This window comes from Zingiber officinale, chromosome 2B, assembly GCF_018446385.1.
Source record: "Zingiber officinale cultivar Zhangliang chromosome 2B, Zo_v1.1, whole genome shotgun sequence".
NCBI lineage: Eukaryota > Viridiplantae > Streptophyta > Magnoliopsida > Zingiberales > Zingiberaceae > Zingiber > Zingiber officinale.
This window is the reverse complement of record NC_055989.1, coordinates 28,430,469-28,455,431: the sequence shown is the minus strand read 5'-3', so window position 1 is coordinate 28,455,431 and position 24,963 is coordinate 28,430,469. Positions and strand designations below refer to the sequence as shown.

Genomic DNA, 24,963 nt, shown 5'->3' with positions numbered 1-24,963 from the left:
GTTTCCGAAAATTTTTAATAAAAATTTCTTTAATAATTTATCGCTTCATGGTTGGTTATAAAAGGGAATTTCTTTAAATTAAAATCTCTCTTCTAAAACATGTAGATGATTTCCAAAAAGGAAAGTTATCTCTAAAATTAAAATCTCCTTTCAATCTACAAATAAGGAAAGATATCTAATCTTTTTTTAATCTTTTGTAGAAACTTATAAAAGGAAATATTTAATTTTAAAACTCTCTTTTTAAATCATGAACATGGTTACAAAAAAGAAAAGTTTTATCAAAATTAAAATCTTCCTACCAATCTACAAATAAGGAAAGATATTGAATCCCTTCTTAATCTTTTGTAGAAAGCTATAAAAGGAAAAATTTAAATTTTAAACTTTCTTTTAAAACCATGGAATCCATATAAGAAAAATTTTAAAATAAAAATCCTTTTATTTTGTTTAGGGTCGGCCACACCATGCTTGGGCTCCAAGCATTGGCCGACCCCTCTATTTGGCTCATCCGTTTTTCTTTGGCCGGCCCAAGCTTGGGTTCCAAGCTTGCTTGGCCGGCCCCATTAGGATGGGTAAGAAGGTGGGTATAATACTTTATAAATAAGATGTTACGATAGGAACCGAGAGGAGGAATTGGTTTTGGTCTCCCGATTAAATTAAGCTTGCCGTGTTCACCCCGAATACTCAACTTAATTTCATCAATAATAATTCATACCACTAAAGAATTATTATTGAACTACTGCACCAATCCCAAATTATATTTTGGGCTCCTTCTTATTATGAGTGTGTTAGCCCCCCTATGTTTAAGATGTTGGATGCCCACTAATTAATTGAGTTACTGACAACTCATTTTAATTAATATCTCAGTCCAAGAGTAGTACCACTCAACCTTATCGTCATGTCGGACTAAGTCCACCTGCAGGGTTTAACATGACAATCCTTATGAGTTCCTCTTGGAGACATTATCAACCTAGATTACTAGGACACAGTTTCCTTCTATAATCAACAACACACACTATAAGTAATATCATTTCTCAACTTATCGGGCCTTTTGATTTATCGAGCTAAATCTCACCCTTTGACAAGTCAAAGAAATAAATACTAAATATATGTGCATGTTATTATATTAGGATTAAGAGCACACTTCCATAATAACTAAGGTCTTGTTCTTTTATTAAGTGAGTATAAAAAGAACTTACCTTAAATGGTCCTACTCAATACACTTAGAGTGTACTAGTGTAATTTATTAGTCAAGATAAACTAATACCTAATTACACTACGACTATTCCAATGGTTTGTTCCTTTCCATCTTAGTCATGAGCAACTGTTTATAATTTATAAAGAACTGATAACATGATCTTCTGTGAGTGACACCACTCACCATGTTATCTACAATATAAATTAATTGAACAACTATACTTAGCAAATAAATGTAGACATATGACCAATGTGATTCTTTTATTTCAAAATAGATGTTTACAAAAAACTAGGCTTTTAGTATACACTCTAACAATCTCCCACTTATACTAAAAGACTATACTGCCATATATCCTGCCATGCATCTGATTCTCATTCCTTCAACATGCCCATCAAAAGCTTTTGCCTTAAGGGTCTTAGTGAAAAGATTTCTTAGATTATCACCTGATGTAATCTAGGCGGCAACAACTTCTCCTCGTTATACGATGTCTCGTATTGGGTGGTACTTGCGCTCTATCATGTTTACTTGCCTTATGGGCTCGTGGTTCCTTCGAGTTTGCTACTGCACCAAATACTTTTGGGCAAACCAAGAATCACATCTAAGTCCATCATGAGGTTACTGAGTCATTCAGCTTCTATGGCTGCTTCTGATTCTGTCACATACTCAACTTCTATGGTGGAGTCCGAAAAACACCTATGCTTAACACTCCTCCATAGTTATGACTTCACCTCCTAAAGTAAACACAAAACCCCGAGGTCGACTTACTATTGTCCCTTCTGATTTGAAGTTAAAATCTGTGTAACCCACAAGGAGCAAATCATTTGCTTTATAAGCTAGCATATAATCTCTAGTCCCTCTAAGGTACTTTAATATATACTTTACAGCAGTCTAGTGTCCCAGTTATGGGTTACTTCGATATCTACTAACTATGCCCTGGGCAAAACAGATATCCAGTCTCGTACACAGCATTACATACATTAGGCTTCCTATAGCCGAAGCATAAGAAACGGCCTTCATGTCCTCTTTCTATTTTGATGTCTTCGGAGACATCTCTTTAGATAAAGATTCTCCATGCCCAAAAGGTAGAAAACCTTTCATGGAGTCTTGCATGCTTAAATGAGCTAGGATAGTATGAAGCTCGGGATAAGCACGACATTCTTTTCTTGTGATCCCTTTGTTCCCGAGAATATGTGTGCACTCTCCCAAGTCCCTCATTTTGAATTGTTTGGACAATCATACCCTTACTTCCGACAACACTTTGATATTGTTTCTAACTACCAAAAATGTCATCTACGTATAGTATAAGAAATACCACCACATTTCCATCACACTTCTTGTATACACAAAATTCCTCTGGTCACTGAATAAATCCAAAGGTCTGGATTATTTTATTAAACCGGATGTTTCCAAGACCTTGAAGCTTACTTCAGTCCATAGACCGATTGAGCTTACATACATGATGCTCTTTGCCATTTGCAATGAACCCCTCTGGTTGCTTCATATAGATGCTTTCTTCAAGACTTCCTTTAAGGAAAGCTATCTTGACATCTACTTGTCAAATCTCATAATCCATATGAGCAACAATAGATAAAAGAATCCGGATAGACTTAAGCATGACTATCGATAAAAAGTTTCCCTTTTTCAACAAGCATTACTTTGAAAGTTTCAACCTTCCCGTCTGTCATTCTTTTTCTATTGTGGACCTAATGTCTGTTACACCATTTGGGTATTCTATAAGCTCCCAGACTTTATTAGAATACATATATTCTAATTCTATATTCATTGCTCTTTGCCAAGATGCTGCATCTTTATCTTGGAGTGCTTCATGATATGTCCAGGGACCAGGTTCATGTTCACCAGGGATCAAGTCCAAAGACTCTCCCAAAACATGAATCTTTCAGGTTGCCTAACAACCCTCCCACTACGACGAGGCACTTTGTGCAATTATATATCATTTGTGATACGTGTTGCAGTTTCTTGTGATACTTCATCTTGTACTATTGGTACTAAATTAGACGTGTCCTTTATTATTTAAGAACAAATTTACTTATGAGCTTGTGGTTCATTACATAGTCCTCTTCTAAAAATCGGACATTGGTGCCAACAATGTCCTTATGATTTTTAGGACTATAAACCTCCTTTCATTTTTCTAGGATAACAAGTGAACTCCTGTCCAACTTATCAGTATCTCCCTTCAGCACATGTACTGGACTACCCCAGATCTGAATATGCTTTAAACTAGGCTTACTCCCATTCTACAAATCTATGGGAGTAGAGGGTTTTGACTTAGAAGGTACTATGTTCACTTCCGTTTCCAGTGTATATCCTTAAAATGAATTTGGTAATTTTGAAAAACTCATCATTAATCTAACTATTTTCATAAGAGTCTTATACCTTCTACTACACCATTCTGTTGGGGGTGTACCAGGTGTAGTTAGTTGGGATTAAATCTCGACTTCTGATAAGTGACTCCTAAACTCTCCTAAGAGGTACTCGCCACTACGATCTCACCGTAGTATCTTGATACTTTTACCTTGACGTTTCTCCACATCAATCTTGTACTCTTTGAACTTATCAAAGTACTTAGACTTGTGGTACATCAAGTAAATGTACCCGCATCTCGAATAGTCGTCTATAAAAGAGATGAAATATTCGAAACCACCTCTTAATTGGATAGTCATAGATCCACACAAATCAGAATGAACCAATTCAAACAGATCTTTAGCTCCTTACCCCTTAGAAAAAAGCTTCTTGGTCATTTTCCTTTCCAAGTAAGGCTCGCAGGTTGGAAAGTTTTCCACCACCAATGAACCCAAAAGTTCATTAACTATTATCCTTTGAATCCTACTCAAGTTAATATGACCTAGCCTTAGATGCCAAAGATATGATTGGTTCATTTCCAAAGGTTGCTTTCTCTTAGAGTTAGAAGATGTGTTATTAATTTTCATTTGTTGCATCGTGGGAGTTATTATATTTTAAATTGCCAACCAACGTACCAGAACAGATAACTTTCCTATTTTCTTGATAATAACTTTGTTACCAAAATAGAGAGAATATCTATTCTTTAATAGTTTAGAAATCAAAATCAAAATCAAAATCTTTCTAAACTTAGTACGTAAAGACAATTTCTCAAAATCCATGTTTTATTCCTATTAGAGGATAAACATCTCCCACTGCAACAACTGCTATATTTGCAGCAGTGCTCATGTAGATGGTATTTTCCCTTTCATATAGTTGTCAGGTTTCCTGGAACCCCTGCAATGAATTGCAGACATGATCAGTGGCTCTCATATCTACACACCAGGTACCGGTAGATAACACCACTAAACATGTTTCAACAACTAATGAATTAAATACACTTTTATTGTTCTCATTTCTTAGAGGACAGTCCACCTTAAAGTCCAAGTTTTGTTTCCAATCATAATTGAGACTACTAAGTCTATTCTATAGTATAACAGCTAAGGGATTGACAAACATTTGAAATCCCAAAAATCACAAAAATATTTGGTCAAGACCAACACCTTAAAATCTCATGAATTTTGTATGCCACGTTAGCGTGAACGTATACAAATTCAAACTTTAATAGGAGTTTTATCCATTAATTTTATTATCTTGTCAACCTATCTTTATGACAAATAAAATTAATAGTTGATCTTTCTTTGATCAAATATTTGGTCAAAACTTTGAATTTAAAATAACATTGATTCCTCAAACAATATTATTTAAATTCACTAACACCTCAAACACCGGGAATTATGCATGCCACGATAGTGTCGACGTATACAAATTCAAACATTTGTAAGAGGAGGGTTTTACCCATTAATTATCTTGTCAATAAATCTTTATGACAAATAAAATTACCTCAAACACCGTGAATTTTGTATGTCACGATAGTGTAGACATATACAAATTCAAATATTTGTAAGAGGGGGTTTTAATTTTATTATCTTGTCAACCTATTTTTATGACAAATTAATAGTTAGTTTTCCTTTGGTCACACAAATAATAGTAGTGACTCCGATGGGGAGGATACTATTAAATGTGCCTAAGTGTATACCATTACTTGATACTAATTCCATTAAGTAGGATTGTGCCCCTTCCGATGGGGAAGATCACACGCTCCTAAATAATTTCCTATAACCATCCATAAAGGAAGTTTGATCTAGTGATCCGTAAACAAACTCATCCGATATGGAGGAAGGCGCTCAGAGCCAACGCGCAAGTTTGTTTGCATCACTTACAAACCAGTAATGGAGATCGTGGAATCTATCTACTAATCCCTCTCCCACTTAGTTATTTAAGGTGAGGAATTTTAACCTATCAAGCATACAACGCATGCACACACACATCACAATAAATAAGAGCAATAAATATGAAAATTAATTTTTGAACTATTATGGCTTCTTCCATCACTGTTCTTCGTGTGCTCCAAACCTGGCTGCTACCATCTTTAGCCACCGCCATCGGGTCCATGTCGTCGGGTCCATCGAGCTTCATTTTCTGCTGCGCCTCTGGTCCTCCAATAGCACCACGCTTCGCAAGGATACGATCCGCGACAAAAATAGAATTTTACATATATCGATCCCATATTCCATAAAGGAATGTACATGTATTCTAGATCAAACAAAAAAGTAAAATTCTAAAACTAATACAGCTCCTGCTGTATTTGATATATACAATCATGCACACACAAAATAATGCCCTTGACATGTCCAAGGATCCAATCACACACAACATCTATAAGCCATAATAGTTGGAGCCTACAACCACAAAGTTAGCACATCCTACTATTATCTTGCCTAAATTATGTATGACATGTGCATAACTAAATTGAAAACTAAACACACAGAGGCAAACTCTAGCTCTGATACCAATTGTTGGTTGGCCGTAGGAATATCGTACCGGTTTCACTGTATAAAATTTTTGTACAAGTGTCAAACCTTTCCTAAACAACCTATTGTGTTCTTTAGAAATTAAATTAGGAATCACAAACGAAACTTAACATTATTGATTCCAAATTTAACTTATCTGTTCTTAATAGTTTAGACTTAGATCACAAGCGGAACTTAACACTATTGATCCAAGTCTGACCTATGTTACAAAGTTGATTAAATATTTATTTCTAAAATCGTCTCCTAGGTCAAACATGGCAAGACACTAGGCATTCTTGAGTATGGGATCATCCACCACTACCTCGACAAAGCCTTTTAAAGAAATTCAATATTTAATTTCCTAAAATAACATTAAGTTTAACCAAAAAGAACAATCGAATCACAAATTCGAAAAACAACAAAAAAACACAAACTCGAATATCTAATCTGAAAATCTAGAATCATATGCCTCTTGTGATTGGAATTCATACAAAGAAAAACTAGCATGAAGCAGAAAATAATTACTAGATATACCTTTCTTTGTATGCACGACCTCTTGATCTTCTACCGTATTCCTCTTCTTATCTCGGACGTCATGTGAGCGACAATCTACCGAGATGAGAGCCACGTAAGCTCCTTCTTCTCCAATCTAGTTTCAGCCACCACAAAAAAACTCCAAGAGATGTGAGGTTAGGCCACGCCACCACCACCAAGCTCCAAGGGATGCTAGAAATAAAGCCTCCTTTCTCTCCTTCTTCTCCTAGCTAGAACCGGCCACCAAGGACTCCTCTTGTGTTGATGCTGCCGACCATAAATGTCACGCCCCCAGAGGAGTCCCTGCCAGACAAAAATCCGACAGCATCTCCCCTGTACCGGTAACAATATGAAGCATACATACATACATCACAATATATAAACATAAACAACATATTCATCAGCCCACACGGCTGGAACATACATAAAATAGAAACAACATAACCACAAAATGTATCAATTATATATATCTATCCATAGACTACAATTACTATACAGATAAACGACATCTGTAACAAAAGTGCAAAATGTAAATACAGCGAAACAAAAGTAAAACAAACCAGAAAATCAGCACGTCGAGATCTCTGAGCAACTCTATGAAAGTCCAAAATCAACAGTAATATCAAAAAGGATCCCTGTGTCTGCAAAACTGGAGACCAAGGAATGTAGCAAATTAGCCAAATGGCTAAGTGGATACTCAAGAAAGATGTGCATGAATTTAATCTTATTGAAGAAGTCAAGTAAGTAGAATAAATCATCATCTTTTGTTACAAATTTAGGATTATTCTTAAAGTTCTACATTTATACATATATATGTATAATTGATCCTGTCCGAACTGGGAGTCAACGGACACTGGGCACGTGGCGCTCCCTGCTGGATCCTCGAGCGCTCCGGCGAACCTGCAGTAAAACCGAACCGGGAGGGGTGTCCCGGCGACGGCCCTCCGACGCTCAAGTCAGGCGAGGAATAACGAATAGGTGGCTTCAAGATGAAGATTTTTTGCATACCTCCGGTGAAGAAATGGAGGCCTTATATAGACCTCTCGAAGAAGCCTGGGCGCGCCAGTCGAAGCAACCACATGCCTTTGACCATGCCCAGGTATGAGTCTGTCAGAAGGGCCATGCCCAAATATGGATCTGTCAGGCAGACGTCCATGAGACCATACTGCTACTGTATCAACCTTTCCATGATGCGCGATCTTGTGTACGGGCTAATCATCCTTCTGCTGATATCCCATATCCCGAGCTGAGCGCATAGGCCGCTCGGCCACCTTTGTACCCTCGCCCGTATTTTGGCCGAACGGACAACCCGCTCGGCCCTCTGGCCCCTGCCGAGCGGACTACCGCTCGACCCTTCGATCCTCCTACCTTGGCGTCGGAAACCCAAGCCCCTGGATGGGTTATCTCTAGCTCCGCTCGGACCATTACCCGCTTGGCCAGCCCTCCATCCGTCCTTAGGTTGGGACCCTTCAGAAGGTGGGTCCCCCATTCTTACCGCGATCCCCCATTCTTACCGCCGGATCACTTGCCTTCCCTTCAAGTCTAGTCGAAGGAGGCAATGAGTCCGACTGACTGGACTATACGTGCCCGAGCGGGCGGTCGTCGCCTTTCCGTGGCTCAAAATATTCTTGGGGCCGTTCGACCCTTCTGCCAAATTCAGCCGCTCGGCTCTTCGTTTTGGTTGTCTTGTCGCTCAACATGGGTGTTTGCTTGTCTAAATCTTCTCGGAAATCGTGCAATCTTTTTCATTAAGGCGAAGCGTGCGCGGTATGGGCGCATTAATTGTGCTTGATGACAGGGCGCCACATGTCGACCATTGTGTGGCGGCGGCGTCACTTATGATGGGACGCCCCCGTTTGAAATGGACGGCCCGATGGCGTCCTTGTCCTTCGTGACCTGGATCGGACGGCGGAGGCCGACGGGCCCCGGCTGTATAAAGTCTCAGTTCTCCTCCTCTGCCGCACGCTCGCTCGTGCTTCCTCCTTCTGCCTCCTCTGTCGCTGTAGCCTTCGGCGATCCAGTCCCACTTTCCGTCTACTACCTTTTCCCCGGTGATCTTTTCCGCCCGTTTCCTCCTCAGTGAGTCTTCTTCCTTCACTTACTAGGTTTTCCCTGCTCATTTCGCCTCTTTCGCTCCCCTTCTTTCGATTTCTTGCTATTCTTTCGCCTCTCCGAGATGGCAAGCTCCTCCGAACCCGCTGTTGGCGTTCAGGGCCCTTGGTACCTGACCATCGAGAGCCGATTTGATGAGGAGGGTGCTCGGCGCCTGGTTCGGACGTATGGGATTCCTGATGACCACGAAATAATTATAGCCGACCCGACCGACCGGCCACATGACCCGCCGATCGGCACAATTTGTTTCTTTTTAGATCAATTCCAGGGCGGCCTCAGATTTCCTACCCATCCCTTTATTTTGGAGGTTTGTAACTATTTCCGCATCCCGCTCGGCCAACTTGTGCCGAATTCCTTTAGGCTGCTGAGCGGAGTGGTCGTCCTCTTTAAGTTACACAGTATTCCTCTTGACCCTAAAATATTCCACTTCTTCTTCTACCCCAAGCAATCCGAGCCGGGCACTTTTATTTTCCAAAGTAGAATAGGCTTTAAATTTTTTGATAATATGCCGACCTCCAACAAACATTGGAAGGAGTTTTTCTTTTACATCCGACTTCCCGAGCGGCCAGCTTTCCGAACCAGATGGCAGACCGCTGTGCCGACTCAGCCGGAGCTTGGCAAGTTCAGAAGCAACCCAGCCTATCTTCATGCGGCGAACTGGTTGTCCGGTCAGCGATACAAGATCGACCAGTTGCTGCTCAAGGGGGTGTTGTATATTTTCGGATTGTCTCCTGTTCGGGCAAATCTCCCCTTCCGCATGAGTAAGGACCCTTTACTCCCTTGGTCTTTTTTTGTCTAATTGATTTTAATTTCTTTTATTGCAGCTGAAGTCATGTGGCGTTCCAAGGCTACCGCTAACCTGAAATTGAAGTCCGTGGAGATTGAAGCGGCTACGAAAAAAAAGCTCGCCGAGAGGGGACTCTGTTGGTTGCTACTCGGAAAGCCTATAGGTTCAACTGTACAAAAATTTTGTACAAAGGTCTGAACCTTTTCCTAGCTACCATGTGTTCTTTTAAATTAAATTTTGGATCGCCTGCGGAACTTAACACGTTTGATCCAAAACTTAATCTATTTGTTCTTTTAGGTTTTGACTTGGATCTCCTGCGGAACTTAACACGTTCGACCCAAGTCTCCTTAAGTTATTAATTCCATTAAATATTAATTTCCATAAAAGGTTCCCAGTACTGACGTGGTGAGGCACATGGCCTTCTTGGATATGGGAGCAACCACCACCGACTAGACAAAACCTTTAATAGAAAGCTAATATTTAATTTCCTAAAATAACTTTAGGTTAACCAAAGAGAACAATCAAATCACAAGGAAAAGAAAGAAACAAAAGAACACAACTTCGAAAAACCATATTCGAAATTCTAGAACGTAAGCCTCTTGTATTTGGTATTATTTCCATAAATAACTAGCATGATGCGGAAATAGAAATTACTAGTTATACCTTGTAGAAAAACCTCTTGATCTTCTACCGTATTCCTCTTCTAACCTCGGACGTTGTGTGGGCAACGATCAAGCTCCAAGATGAGAAACCACCAACCACCTTCTTCTTCTCCAAGCAAGGTTCGGCCACAAAGGAAGAACTTTACCAAAGAAGAAAATCAAAATACTAACCAAGCTCCAAGAGATCCTCCTTCTTCTTCTTCTTCTCCAAGTAGTATCCGGCCACCACAAGAACTCCAAGAGAGATGAAGTATTCGGCCACCACAAGAGGAAGAGAGGGAGAGGATGGCCACCACACCAAGGAGAAAGGGAGAGAAACAATAGAGGTTGTGTTCTTGAAGGCACCTCACCCTTCTTTTATATTCCTTGGCCTAGGCAAATTAGGAAATTTAATTACAATAAAATTTCCTTAATTTTCTTGAGATGATTTATTTGAGAAAAATAAAATAAAATTTCTCAAATAAATCTCTAATGGTCGGCCACATCAAGAGGAAGCAAATTGGACAAGTTTTAATCAACAATTAAAACTTTCCTTATTCGTATCTAGAAATTTTAAAAAATAAAATTTCTCCTTAAAATCTCTTCATGGTTAATAAAAGGAAATATCTATAATTTTAATTTTATTAACATGTGAATAATTTTAAAGAGAAAATAAAACTCTCCAATCTACAAATAAGGAAAGAGATCTAATCTCTTTCTTTAATCTTTGTAAATCTTTACAAGAGATATTTTAATTTTAATTCTCTTTAAAATATCTTCCACATAATAATAAAATCTAAAATTAAATTTCTTTTCTATTTTATGGCCGGCCCTACTAGCTTGGGTTCAGCTAGGGCCGCCACCTATAAACCAAGGCTTGGCCAGCTTGGTTCCCAACTATGGCCGGCCCCCTTTAGGTGGGTATAGAAGGTGGGTATATGTGGTATAGTACTCTATAAATAAGAGGCTACGATAGGGACCGAGAGGAGGAATTGGTTTGGTCTCCGATAAAATTAAGCATCCCATGTTCCCCCGAACACACAACTTAATTTTATCAATGATAATTCATTCCACTAGAGAACTATCATTGAACTACCGCACCAATCCCAAATTATATTTTGGGCTCCTTCTTATTATGAGTGTGTTAGTCTCCATGTGTTTAAGATATCGAATGTCCACTAATTAAGTGAGTTATCGACAACTCATTTAATTAATATCTAAGTCCAAGAGTAGTACCACTCAACCTTATTATCATGTCGGACTAAGTCCACTGCAGGGTTTAACATGACAATCTTTATGAGCTCCTCTTGAGGACATTATCAACCTAGTATCACTAGGACACAGTTTCCTTCTATAATCAACAACACACACTATGAGTGATACCATTTCCCAATTTATCGGGTTTATTGATTCATCGAACTAAATCTCACCCATTGATAAATTAAAGAAATAAATATCAAACATATGTGCTTGTTATTATATTAGGATTAAGAGCACACACTTCCATAATAACGAGGTCTTTGTTCCTTTATAAAGTCGATAAAAGGAGCGACCTCAAATGGTCCTACTCAATACACTGAGTGTACTAGTGTAATTATAGTCAAGATAAACTAATACCTAATTACTCACGACCTTCTAATGGTTTGTTCCTTTCCATTACGGTCGTGAGCTCACTGTTTATAATTTATAAGGTACTGATAACATCATCTTCTGTATGTGACACCACATACTATGTTATCTACAATATAAATTAAATGAACAACTACAAAACAAATGTAGATAATTAGACCAAATGTGATTCTTTATTCATAATGAATGTTTACAAAGCTTAGGCTTTCAGTATACACTCCAACAGACTCATCCCCAATTGCTGCCCCATCCGCTTCAACGGAGGTTGAGGCGGATCCTGTTTCCTCGGCTCCCGCCGAGCTGGGCGTTCCCCAGGTTGGAGATCCACCATTGGAGGTTCGGCGGAAACGTCGAAGAGACCCCAGCCTTCCGCCGACCCAAGAGGGGGAACCACAGGCGCCGATCAGCGTAACTTCGCCTGACCGCACGCCCCCGCAGATCGGGACCCCTGTGGCCTCGCCTATCGCACAGCCCTCCGGCTCTCCTCCCCGAACTCGCCGCCGCTTACGTCGGTTGGGCGAAACTTCCACCATAGGGGAGTCCCCGCATCAGGCGGCGCCGTCCGGCCACCCTACCATCAAGACCACCCTCCGATTCCCGTCAAATACTATTTGCTGATCGGCCATCGAGCCCTGCTCACGAAATAACCTGATGGTCCGCCGCCAAGCTCTTGAGGACGCCTGATCTGGCCCTTATGGCCCAAGCAGCGATAACAATATCGTGAAAGCCCTCGTAAACCCATCTTCATTCCGTGTCATGTTATTGTTTGATTCCGACATTATTATTTCCCTTACAGCGCCTGAGCAAATCGCCACGAGCCATCGGCTAGCCGAGTTGGAGGATCTCCTAGAAAACTCCAAGTGTCGGGAGGTCCCACGGCCGCGGAGAAACAAGCTCTTGAGGCCGAACAGACGATCTGGCTGCAGAGGTGGCCCGACTCGAAGACTTGGTGAAGAAGCGGGACGGGGATGTGAAGCGCGCCAATGGTCGGAAGAGGCGAGCAATTGCTGATCTAGATAAAATGAAAGTCGATGTCCGGGCCCTAGATCAGCAGTCTAAGAAGCTAGGGGCCGAGTTGGATGCCGAGCGGAAGATCCGTTCCGCTGAACGCACAAAAGCTGAGATGGACTTGAAGGCAGTCCAAGATACCTTAACCGCTTCCCGAGCGGCACTCAAAAAATATAAGGAGGGCGAGCCAAGTCGGCTAGCAGCAGCGCGCCAGGCTCCGAGCGATTTGGCGAAAAGTTTGGTGGCAACGTCTCCTCAACCTTCCTCGAGGCGGTCAAGGTCACCACGGCGTACTTCAAGAAGGGGGGGCATCTTCCTGCTGACCTGAGCATTCCCCCTCCCGAACTGGCGGCCATGATTGACGACATCCCGGACACCTTTTTTAATTTTGAGGATCCGGAGTGATGCGGGTTATTTCAAGCACTTTCTGTACTTCATCCGCTCGGCGGATGTAAAATTTTTGTACGTGCCGTTCGGCATAATTTTTCTTCTAATGAAACGATATCCCTTTTCCTGTCTTCCTACTCATTGTCCATAATATTCTTCTGTTTGCTTAACATTGATGCTTGTAAAATTTTTGCCAGTCATGCTCTTAAGCTTTCTCCCTCACGCGTCCGATCAGCTTGGCTCATTGCATAAAGTCCGAGCGAGAAGACCTACTCGCTCTGCACGTATCCTGCTTGCGTGAAGTCAACAAACGCCGAGTATCGAAGGACCAACCCCCAATCGGGCCTGAATGTTTTAATATTTGTAGTTTCCGCGGTTTCTTACTCTGATATTCGTTCTTCCGCTTGGTATATTTATAGTCGATCGGCGCGGCTCTCGATTTTTAACGACGGTGCTCGTCGGGCGCAGTATTTTAGCGGCCGGTTGATGCGGCGCGATCCGATCGGCGCGGGATGTTTATAGCCGATCGGGGCGGCTCTCGATTTTGCGAATGCTCGTCGCGCGGATGTTTATAGCCGATCGCGGCGGCTCTCGATTTTTAACGGCGGTGCTCGTCGGCGCGGATGTTTATAGCCGATCGGCGCGGCTCTCGATTTTAACGACGGTGCTCGTCGGCGCGGATGTTTATAGCCGATCGGCGGCTCTCGATTTTAACGGCGGTGCTCGCCGGCGCGGATGTTGATCCGCCTCTCGATGATTATCGGCGCGGCTCGATTTTGACGGTGCTCGTCGCGCGGATGTTTATAGCCGATCGGCGGCTCTCGATTTTAACGTCGTGCGTCGGCGCAGATGTTTATAGCGATCGACGCGGCTCTCGATTTTAACGACGTGCTCGTCGGCGCGATGTTTATAGCCGATCGCGCGACTCGATTTTTAACGACGGTGCTCGGCAGCGGATGTTTATAGCCGATCAGCGCCTCGATTTTACGACGGTGCTCGCTCGGCGGATGTTTATAGCCGATCGGCGCGGCTCGATTTTAACGACGGTGCTTCGCGCGATGTTTATAGCCGATCGGCGCGGCTTCGGCATTTTAACGTGCTCGTCGGCGCGATGTTTATAGCCGATTCGCGCGGCATTTTGCGACGGTGCTCGTCGGCGCGGATGTTTATAGCCATCGGGTTTCGATTTTAACGACCCGATTGCGGTGCTCGTCGGTAGCGGATGCCATCGGCGCGGCTCGATTTTAACGACGGTGCTCGTCGTAGCGGATGTTTATAGCCGATCGGCTCTGGATTTTGCGCTCGATTTTAACGACGGGCTCACTTGCGCGGATGTTTATAGCCTATCGGTAGCGGCTCGATTTTTATGCTCGGCTTCGGGCGGATGTTTATATCCGATCGGTGCGACTCTCGATTTTACGACGGTGCTCGTCGATTTTCGCTCGGTTTTATACGGTCGGTGCGGCTCTCGGTTTAACGTCTGGGCTAGACGACTACGCTAATTTGACGCCTGCTTCGGGCTTTGCCCTCCCTTTATCACTTTTGGTTCCTTTCACCCAGCTCGGATAACGTACTCTTGGCCGAATGGCTCAGGGTCCGCTTCGTCGAGCATCCGGGTTAGGATAATATACCTCCGTCCGAATGGTACGGGGCCTTCAATTTTAGAGCGCTTGGCCCGACCTATTTATCTCCGGCCGAGCGGCTCGGGGCCTTCGTTCTTTTGTTGGCGATGTCTTATTTGTTCTCTTGATTTTTCGTTTCTGCATTTCAAGTATTCAGTCGAAAAAAGTACACAAGATGATTTACATAGGCACACCTTTCACCCCGCCCGGTAAGGTGGTTCGCGCTCCACGGCCTATCTAGCTGTCGACCTTCCTCATCCTCCGATAATACGCGCCCGAGCGGAGCTTTTCGATGATTCCGGATGGACCTGCCCATGGAGCTTCAAGCTTGCCGACGTCGCCGACCGGCTTGACTTTCTTCCGGACAAGGTCGCCGATCCTGGAATGATCCCGGAATGACGCTACCGTTATAGTTTTGCTTCATTCCGATGCGCCATCACCGACCGACGCCTTTGCCTCTCCTCTTCTACCAAATCCAGCTCCATGTTTCTCCGTTCGGCGTTGTCCTCATCGTAGCTCTGGATCCGGGCGGACTCCACGCCGACTTCAACCGGAATGACGGCCTCCCCACCATATACCAAATGGAACGGTGTGACTCCTGTCCCTTCTTTTGGCGTTGTTCGGATGGCCCACAAGACGTTCGGCACTTCATCCGGCCAACTTCCTCCCAAATGGTCGAGCCGAACGCGCAAGAGAATTTCCCGGTTGGCCACTTCAGCTTGACCGTTGCTCTGAGGATAGGCCACGGATGTGAAATGTTGCTCAATGCCGTAGCTCTTGCACCAATCCTCTAACATCTTCCCTGTGAACTGCCGCCCGTTGTCGGACACTAGTCGGCGAGGGATGCCGAACCTGTTGGAGTGTATACTGAAAGCCTAAGCTTTGTAAACATTCATTATGAATAAAGAATCACATTTAGTCTAATTATCTACATTTGTTTGTAGTTGTTCATTTAATTTATATTGTAGATAACATAGTATGTGGTGTCACATACAGAAGATGATGTTATCAGTACCTTATAAATTGTAAACAGTAGCTCACGACCAGAATGGAAAGGAACAAACCATTAGAAGGTCGTAGTGTAATTAGGTATTAGTTTATCTTGACTATATAATTACACTAGTACACTCAGAGTGTATTGAGTAGGACCATTTGAGGTCGTTCCTTTTATACTGACTTTATAAAGGAACAAAGACCTCAGTTATTATGGAAGTGTGTGCTCTTAATCCTAATATAATAACAAGCACATATGTTTGATATTTATTTCTTTAATTTATCAATGGGTGAGATTTAGTTCGATGAATCAATAAACCCGATAAATTGGGAAATGGTATCACTCATAGTGTGTGTTGTTGATTATAGAAGAAGCGTGTCCTAGTGATACTAGGTTGATAATGTCCTCAAGAGGAGCTCATAAAGATTGTCATGTTAAACCCTCGCAGTGGACTCAGTCCGACATGATAATAAGGTTGAGTGGTACTACTCTTGGACTTAGATATTAATTAAATGAGTTGTCAGTAACTCACTTAATTAGTGGACATTCGATATCTTAAACACAGGGAGACTAACACACTCATAATAAGAAGGAGCCCAAAAATGTAATTTGGGATTGGTGCGGTAGTTCAATGATAGTTCTCTAGTGGAATGAATTATCATTGATAAAATTAAGTTGTGTGTTCGGGGATGCTTAATTTTATCGGGAGACCAAACCAATTCCTCCTCTCGGTCCCTATCGTAGCCTCTTATTTATAGAGTACTATACCCACATATACCCACCTTCATACCCCTAAAGGGGCCGGCCAAGCTAGCTTGGGAACCAAGCTAGGGCCTAAGCTTGGGTTTAAGGTGGCGGCCCTAGCTTGAACCCAAGCTAGTAGGGCCGACCATAATTAAATAGAAAAGCAATTTCATTTTAGATCTTATTATTATGTGGAAGATATATTTTAAAGAGAATTAAAATTAAAATATCTCTCTTGTAACAGATTTACAAAAGATTAAAGAAAGAGATTAGATCTCTTTCCTTATTTGTAGATTGAGAGTTTTATTTTCTCTTTAAAATTATTCACATGTTAATAAAATTAAAATTATAGATATTTCCTTTTATTAACCATGAAGAGATTTTAAAGAGAAATTTTATTTTTAAAATTTCCGAAACAAATAAGGAAAGTTTTAATTGTTGATTAAAACTTGTCCAATTTGCTTCCTCTTGATGGCCGGCCATTAGAGTTTATTTGAGAAATTTTATTTTATTTTTCTCAAATAAATCATCTCAAGGAAATTAAGGAAATTTTATTGTAATTAAATTTCCTAATTTGCCTAGGCCAAGGAATATAAAAGAAGGGGTGAGGGTGCCTTCACAAGACACAACCTCTATTGTTTTCTCTCCCTTTCTCCTTGGTGTTGTGGCCGGCCATTACCCTCTCCCTCTCTTCCTCTTGTGGTGGCCGAATACTTCATCTCTTGGAGTTCTTGTGGTGGCCGGATACTACTTGGAGAAGAAGAAGAAGAAGGAGAGAAAGCTAGCATCTCTTGGAGCTTGGTTAGTATTTTGATTTTCTTCTTTGGTAAAGTTCTTCCTTTGTGGCCGAACCTTGCTTGGAGAAGAAGAAGGTGGTTGGTGGTTTCTCATCTTGGTAGATCGTTGCCCACACAACGTCCGAGGTTAGAAGAGGAATACGGTAGAAGATCAAGAGGTTTTTCTACAAGGTATAACTAGTAATTTCTATTTCCGCATCATGCTAGTTATTTATGGAAATAATACCAAATACAAGAGGCTTACATTCTAGTATTTCGAATATGTTTTTCGAAGTTGTGTTCTTTGTTTCTTTTTTCCTTGTGATTTGATTGTTCTCTTTGGTTAACCTAAAGTTATTTTAGGAAATTAAATATTAGCTTTCTTTAAAAGGTTTTGTCTAGTCGGTGGTGGTTGCTCCCATATCCAAGAAGGTCATGTGCCTCGCCATGTCGATACTGGAACCTTTTATGGAAATTAATATTTAATGGAATTAATAACTTAAGGAGACTTGGACGTGTTAAGTTCCGCGAGAGATCCAAGTCAAAACCTAAAAGAACAAATAGATTAAGTTTGGATCAAGCGTGTTAAGTTCCGCAAGATCCAAAATTTAATTTAAAGAACACATGGTAGCTAGGAAAAGGTTCAGATCTTTGTACAAAATTTTTATACAGGAACTATAGGCTTTCGAGTAGCAACCAACAATTGGTATCGAGCTAGGGTTTGCCTCTGTATATTTGGTATTTAGTTTAATTATGCATGTCATACATAATTTAGGCGGGTTAATAGTAGGATGTACTAACTCTATGGATGCATGCAACTATTATGGCTTTTAGTTAATTATGTGTGATTGGACCCTTGGACATGTCAGGGCAATTTATATGTGTGCATGATTGTATTAAAATACTGCAGGAGTCTGTATTTAGTTTTATTAGGATTTTATTTTGATCTAGATACATGTACATTCCTTTTATGGAATATAGGATCAAAATGTAAAATTCTATTTATGTCATGGATCGAATCTTGCAAAGCGTGGAACCGCAGCGGAACTCGGAGCAAGATGGATGCGACAGTTAGACCCGGTGGCGGTGGCCAAATATGGCAGCAGCTTCGGATGACAACACACGGAGGACAATTAAAGATAAAAGCCATAATAGCTGAAAATTAGATTTTCTATTTATTGCTTTTATATTGTCTTGTGTGTGCATGTTAGTTACAAGTTTAGTAGGCTAGCATAGTTAAAATTCCTCATTTATAAATAACTAAGTGGGAGAGGATTTTAAGTAAATCCTGGTCTCCATTCTTGGTTTGTAGTGATGCAACAAGCTTCGGCGTTGGCTCAAGTGCCTTCCTCCATGCGGATGAGCTTGTTTGTGGATCACTAGAGCAGACTTCCATTTTTGGATGACTATGGGAAGTTAATTAAGAGCGTGTGATCTTCCCCAGCGGAAGGGCATAATCTTATTAATGGACTTAGTGTCAAGTAATGGTGTACACTTAGACACATCTAATAGTATCCTCCCAACGGAGTCACTGCTATTATTTGTGTGACCAAATAATACCAACTATTAATTTTATTTGTCAAAAGTTAGGTTGACAAGATAATAAAATTAATGGGTTTAAACCCTCCTTTACAAATGTTGAATTTGTATCGTCCACACTAACGTGGCATACAAAATTCACGGTGTTTTAAGGTGTTGGTTAATTTAAAATAGTATTGTTTGAGGAATCAATATTATTCTAAATTTAGAGTTCCGACCAAAAGTTATTTGTGATTCTTAGGATGACTTTCAACCTTTCATCATACTTCAACAAAATAGACTTCTTGGACCAACACATAGATTGAAGAAACCCGGATATTGTTCTTCTTGCTGAAAGCTATAAATTTGTATTGACGGGATGCACCTACTGGTGAATCTACCCAAGAGGAGATTGAATATCATAGGAAATGGGTAAAAGCAGATGAGATGGCGGTGTTACATTTGGCTTCAATGTCGAATGTATTGCAACATCAGAAGATTTACCAACAGCTATGATATTATGAACAATCTCGAGGAACTCTTTGGTCATCGGGATAGGGCTTCTAGACAAGAAGCTATGAGAAAGATAATGACAGCACCATGCAAGAGGGTACTCCTGTGAGGTATCATATCCTAAACATGATGGCTTATCCGAACAATCTGAGATCCTTGGAGGAGAAATTGATGGGAAACCCGGATCGATATGATCCTCAAACCCTACCTAGAAGTTTTGAGCATTCCGTTTGAACTATAATATGAATAAAAGGATTTATTCATTAGGGAAACTACTGACAGATGCAGCAGAAGGGTTATTTCGTCACAATGCTCAAATTCACTATCTCGAAAATGGTTTCTAAACCGAAAGGTAAGAAGAAGAAGAAACAAACTGGTTCAGCAAGAAAGTGAATAAATCTCAGTGTACGGGATTTAAAGCTGGAATGAAGAAGTCAAGGGCATGTCTGCAAGCAGTGGACATTGGAAGCGGACCGTCCTCGTAAGAACCAAAACAAAGGTATATCTCATACTCTAGTTGTTGAAACATGTTTAGCGGTGTTATCTACCAGCACCTGGTGTGTAGACACAGGATCAATCATGTATCCAATTCCTTGGTGCGGGCAAGGTGTTTGTTAGCTCGACGACTCAAGGTCAGTGCTGATCAAAGGAGACAACACAGAAATTTGGATTTAAAGGAAAGATTCATGTAGATTAGAGAAAGATTTAGCGAGTTTCTAAAGATGCTTTGGACGAGAGTTTCGAAGATGTAGTTATTAAAAGAAATAAAGTGATTATCTTTCCGGTGCATTAGTTGGCAATTTGTATATTTTAAATCAAATTCTTCCACAAAATAAAACATGGAAATTTATAATTCATCTTCTAATTCTAATAAGAAAAGAACCTTCGAAATGAACCAAGCATATCTTTGGCATCTAAGGCTTGGTCATATTAACTTAAGTAGGATTCAGAGGCTTATAGTGATGGACTTTTAAGTTCATTAGAGTTGGAAAATTTTCCAACTTGTGAATCTTGCTTAGAAGGTAAAATGACCAAGAGGCCGTTCAAGGCCAAGGGTATAGAGCCAAAGAAGTGTTAGAGTTGGTTCACTCGGATTTGTGTGGTCCTATGTCCGGGCAAGAGGAGGTTTTGAATATTTTGTCTCTTTCATAGACGATTATTCAAGATATGGATACATTTACCCAATGCACCAAGTCCGAGTGCTTTGATAAGTTCAAAGAATACAAGGTGATGTGGAGAAACGACTAGGTAAAATATCAAGACACTACGATCGGATCGTGGTGGCGAATACCTCTTAGGAGAGTTTAGGAATTACTTATCAGAGGTCCATTGTCTGCACCTGGAACACCCCAGCAGAATGGTGTAGCAGAACGAAGAATAGGACTCTTATGGAGATGGTTAGATCGATGAGTTATTCAGAATTACCAAATTCGTTTTGGGATATGCTCTGGAAACAGTGATATGCTCCGAACTTAGTACCTTCAAAATCAGTTTCTTCTACTCCCATAGAATTGTGGAATGGGCGAAAACCCAGTCTAAGACATATTCGGATTTGGGGTAGTCCAGCACATGTGCTGAAACCAGATGCTGATAAGTTAGAATCTCGTACAGAAGTTCGCGTATTTGTAGGATATCCCAAAGGAACGAAAGGTGGTTTATTTTATAGTCCTAAAGACCAGAAGGTCATTGTTAGCACCAATGCCCAGTTTTTAGAAGAAGACTATATAATGGATCACAAACCCAGTAGCAAAGTTGTTTTATAAGAACTTAGAGAGGACACGTCTACTTCAGTACCAACAGTACAAGATGAAGTACCACAAAGACTGCAACACGTGTCACACATGATACACAACCACAGACAGTGCCTCGTTGTAGTGGGAGGGTTGTAAGGCAGCCTGAAAGATTCATGTTTTTGGGAGAGTCTTCGGACTTGATCCCGGGTAAACATCCCCGACATATGACGAAGCACTCAAGATATAGATGCAACATCTTGGCAAAGGCAATGAATTCAGAAATAGAGTCCATGTACTCTAATAAGGTCTGGAGCTTGTAGAACCACACGATGGTGTAAAAGCCGTTGGATGCAAGTGGATCTAAAGGAAAAGAGGGACAAACGGGAAGGTAGAAACCTTCAAAGCTAGGCTTGTTGCGAAAGGGTACACTCAGAAAGAAAAATGAAACCTTTTCACCGGTAGCCATGCTTAAGTCTATCAGGATACTCTTATCCATTGCGCTCATATGGATTATGAGTTTGGCAAATGGATGTCAAGACGACTTTCCTTAATGGAAGTCTTGAAGAACATCCATATGAAGCAACCAGAGGATTTATTGAAAAGGCAAAGAGCATCTAGTATGCAAGCTCAATCGGTCCATTTATGGACTAAAGCAAGCTTCAAGGTCTTGGAACATCCGGTTTAATGAAGTAATCCAGTCGTATGGATTTATTCAGTGTCCGGATAAGTCTTGTGTATACAAGAAGTGTAACGGAAATGTGGTGGTATTTCTTGTACTATACGTAGATGATATTTTGTTAATTGGCAACAATGTCAAGGTATTATCAGACGTAAGGGTATGGTTGTCCAAACAATTTGATATGAAGGACTTAGGAGATTGTGCACACATTCTTGGGATCAAAGTTATAAGGGATCGCAAGAAAAGAATGTTGTGTCTGTCCCAAGCTTCATATATAGATACAATCCTTGCTCGTTTAGCATGCAAGACTCCAAGAAAGGTTTCTTACCTTTTATGCATGGAGTAGCTCTATCTAAAGAGATGTCTCCGAAGACATCAAAAGAGATAGAGGACATGAAAGCAGTTCCTTATGCTTCGGCTGTAGGAAGCCTAATGTATGCAATGCTATGTACGAGACCTGATATCTGTTTTGCCGTGGGCATGGTTAGCAGATATCAGAGTAACCCTGGACAAGGACATTGGACTGCGGTAAAGCATATATTAAAGTACCTGAGAAGGACTAGAGATTATATGCTAGTATACCAAGCAGATGATTTACTCCCTGTGAGTTACACGGATTCAGATTTTCAATCAGATAGGGACAATAAGTCTACATCAGGCTATGTGTTTACTTTAGGAGGTGGAGCCATTTCATGGAGGTGTTAGCGAAATGCGTTTCGGACTCAACCATGGAAGTCGAGTATGTAGCGACCTCTGAGGCGCCTAAAGAAGCAGTATGACTCAGGAACTTTCTAATGGACTTAGATGTGATTCTGGTTTGCCCAAGATCATCACAATTTATTGTGATAATAGCAGTGTGCAAACTCGAAGGAACCACGAGCTCATAAGGCGAGTAAACATATAGAGCGCAAGTACCACCGATCGTGAAGTGAGGAGAAGTTGTCATCGCCAAGATTGCATCGTGGATAACTGGCAGATCCTTTTACTAAGGCCCTTCCGTTTCGATCGGCATGTGGAGGAATGGAATCAGATGTATGGTAGAAGATATGGCGGCAATCATTAGTATAAGTGGGAGATTGTTGGAGTGTATCTGAAAGCCTAAGCTTTGTAAACATTCATTATGAATAAAGAATCACATTTGGTCTAATTATCTACATTTGTTTGTAGTTGTTCATTTAATTTATTGTAGATAACATAGTATGTGGTGTCACATACAGAAGATGATGTTATCGATACCTTATAAATTATAAACAGCTCGACCGGAATGGAAAGGAACAAACCATTAGAAGGTCGTAGTGTAATTAGGTATTAGTTTATCTTGACTATATAATTACACTAGTACACTCAGAGTGTATTGAGTAGGACCATTTGAGGTCGTTCCTTTTATACTGACTTTATAAAGGAACAAAGACCTCGGTTATTATGGAAGTGTGTTAATCCTAATATAATAACAAGCACATATGTTTGATATTTATTTCTTTAATTTATCAATGGGTGAGATTTAGTTCGATGAATCAATAAACCCGATAAATTGGGAAATGGTATCTCTCATAGTGTGTGTTGTTAATTATAGAAGGAAACTGTCCTAGTGATACTAGGTTGATAATGTCCTCAAGAGGAGCTCATAAAGATTGTCATGTTAAACCCTGCAGGTGGACTTAGTCCGACATGATAATAAGGTTGAGTGGTACTACTCTTGGACTTAGATATTAATTAAATGAGTTGTCAGTAACTCACTTAATTAGTGGACATTCGATATCTTAAACACAGGGAGACTAACACACTCATAATAAGAAGGAGCCAAAAATATAATTTGGGATTGGTGCGGTAGTTCAATGATAGTTCTCTAGTGGAATGAATTATCATTGATAAAATTAAGTTGTGTGTTCAGGGGGATGCTTAATTTTATCAGGAGACCAAAACCAATTCCTCCTCTCAGTCCCTATCGTCTATTTATAGAGTACTATACCACATATACCCACCTTCTATACCCACTAAAGGGGCCGGCCAAGCTAGCTTGGGAACCGTGCTAGAGGCCGGCCCTAGCTGGAGTTTAAGGTGGCCGGCCTAACTTGAACCAAGCTAGTAGGGCCAACCATAATTAAATAAAAATAAATTTAATTTTAGATTTTATTATTATGTGGAAGATATAATTTAAAGTGTAAAATTACGTATCTTCTCTTAAAAGATTTATTAAATTAAAGAAAGAGATTAGATCTCTTTCTTATTTCAGATCGAGAGAGTTTTTTATTTTCTCTTTTAAATTATTCATGTTAATAAAATTAAAATTATGATATTTTTATTAACCACAAGAGATTTTAAAGAGAAATTTATTTTTAAATTTTGAAAACAATACGAAAGTTTTAATCATTGATTAAAACTCATTCAATTGCCTCTTGACGTACGGCTTCATTAGAGTTTATTCGGGAAATTTTATTTTATTTTTCTCAAATAAATCACAAGCCAGGAAATTATGAAATTTTATTGTATTAAATTTCCTAATTTGCCCAGGGCCAAGGAATAAAAGAAGGGTGAGGGTGCCTTCACAAGACACAACCTCATCGCTTTCTCCCTCCTCGGGTGTTGTGGCTCTACCATTACCTCTCCTCTTCCCTTTGTATTTAACATCATCTCTCTGAGTTCTGTAGGTCGGACACTACTTGGAGAAGAAGAAGCTAAATATGGAGAGAAAGCTAGCATCTCTTTATTTGTTGTATTTTTGATTTTCTTCTCAAAGTTCTTCCTTCAGGGTCGAACCTGCTCGGAGAAGAAGAAGGTGGTTGCGGTTTTCATCTTGGTAGATCAGTCACTACACAACGTCCGGAGAGATAGAAGAGAGGAATGCTTTAGGAAGATCAAGATATTTTTCTGTTGCTGTACAACTAGTAATTTACTCGTGATCATGCTAGTTATTTATGAAATATCAACACACGGTATTTACGCTCTAGTATTTCTATGTTTTCGGGTTGTGTTCTTTGTTTCTTCTTTTCCCAGGATTTTGATTGTTCTTTGGTTAACCCAAAGTTGTTTTTAGAAATTAAATATTAAATAATAAAGGTTTTGTCTAGTTTGCAGGTCGCTCCCATATCCAAGAAGGCTACCGCCACGCCAAGATCGGGAACCTTTATGGAAATTAACATTTAATGGACCACACTACGAGACTTGGGTCGAACGGTTAAGTTCACAGATCCAAGTCAAACCTAAAGAACAACAGATTAAG

General features: G+C 40.6%; 1 long non-coding RNA gene across 1 annotated transcript in view; it reads right to left on the bottom strand.

Annotated features, from left to right (window-relative positions):
• Positions 1-7,075: 7,075 nt before the first annotated feature.
• The window catches only part of LOC122045537, a 32,998-nt gene continuing 15,110 nt past the window's right edge, over positions 7,076-24,963 (bottom strand). The window contains exon 3 of the long non-coding RNA XR_006130010.1: positions 7,076-7,249. This is a non-coding gene — a long non-coding RNA (uncharacterized LOC122045537). The remainder of the gene's footprint in view (positions 7,250-24,963) is intronic.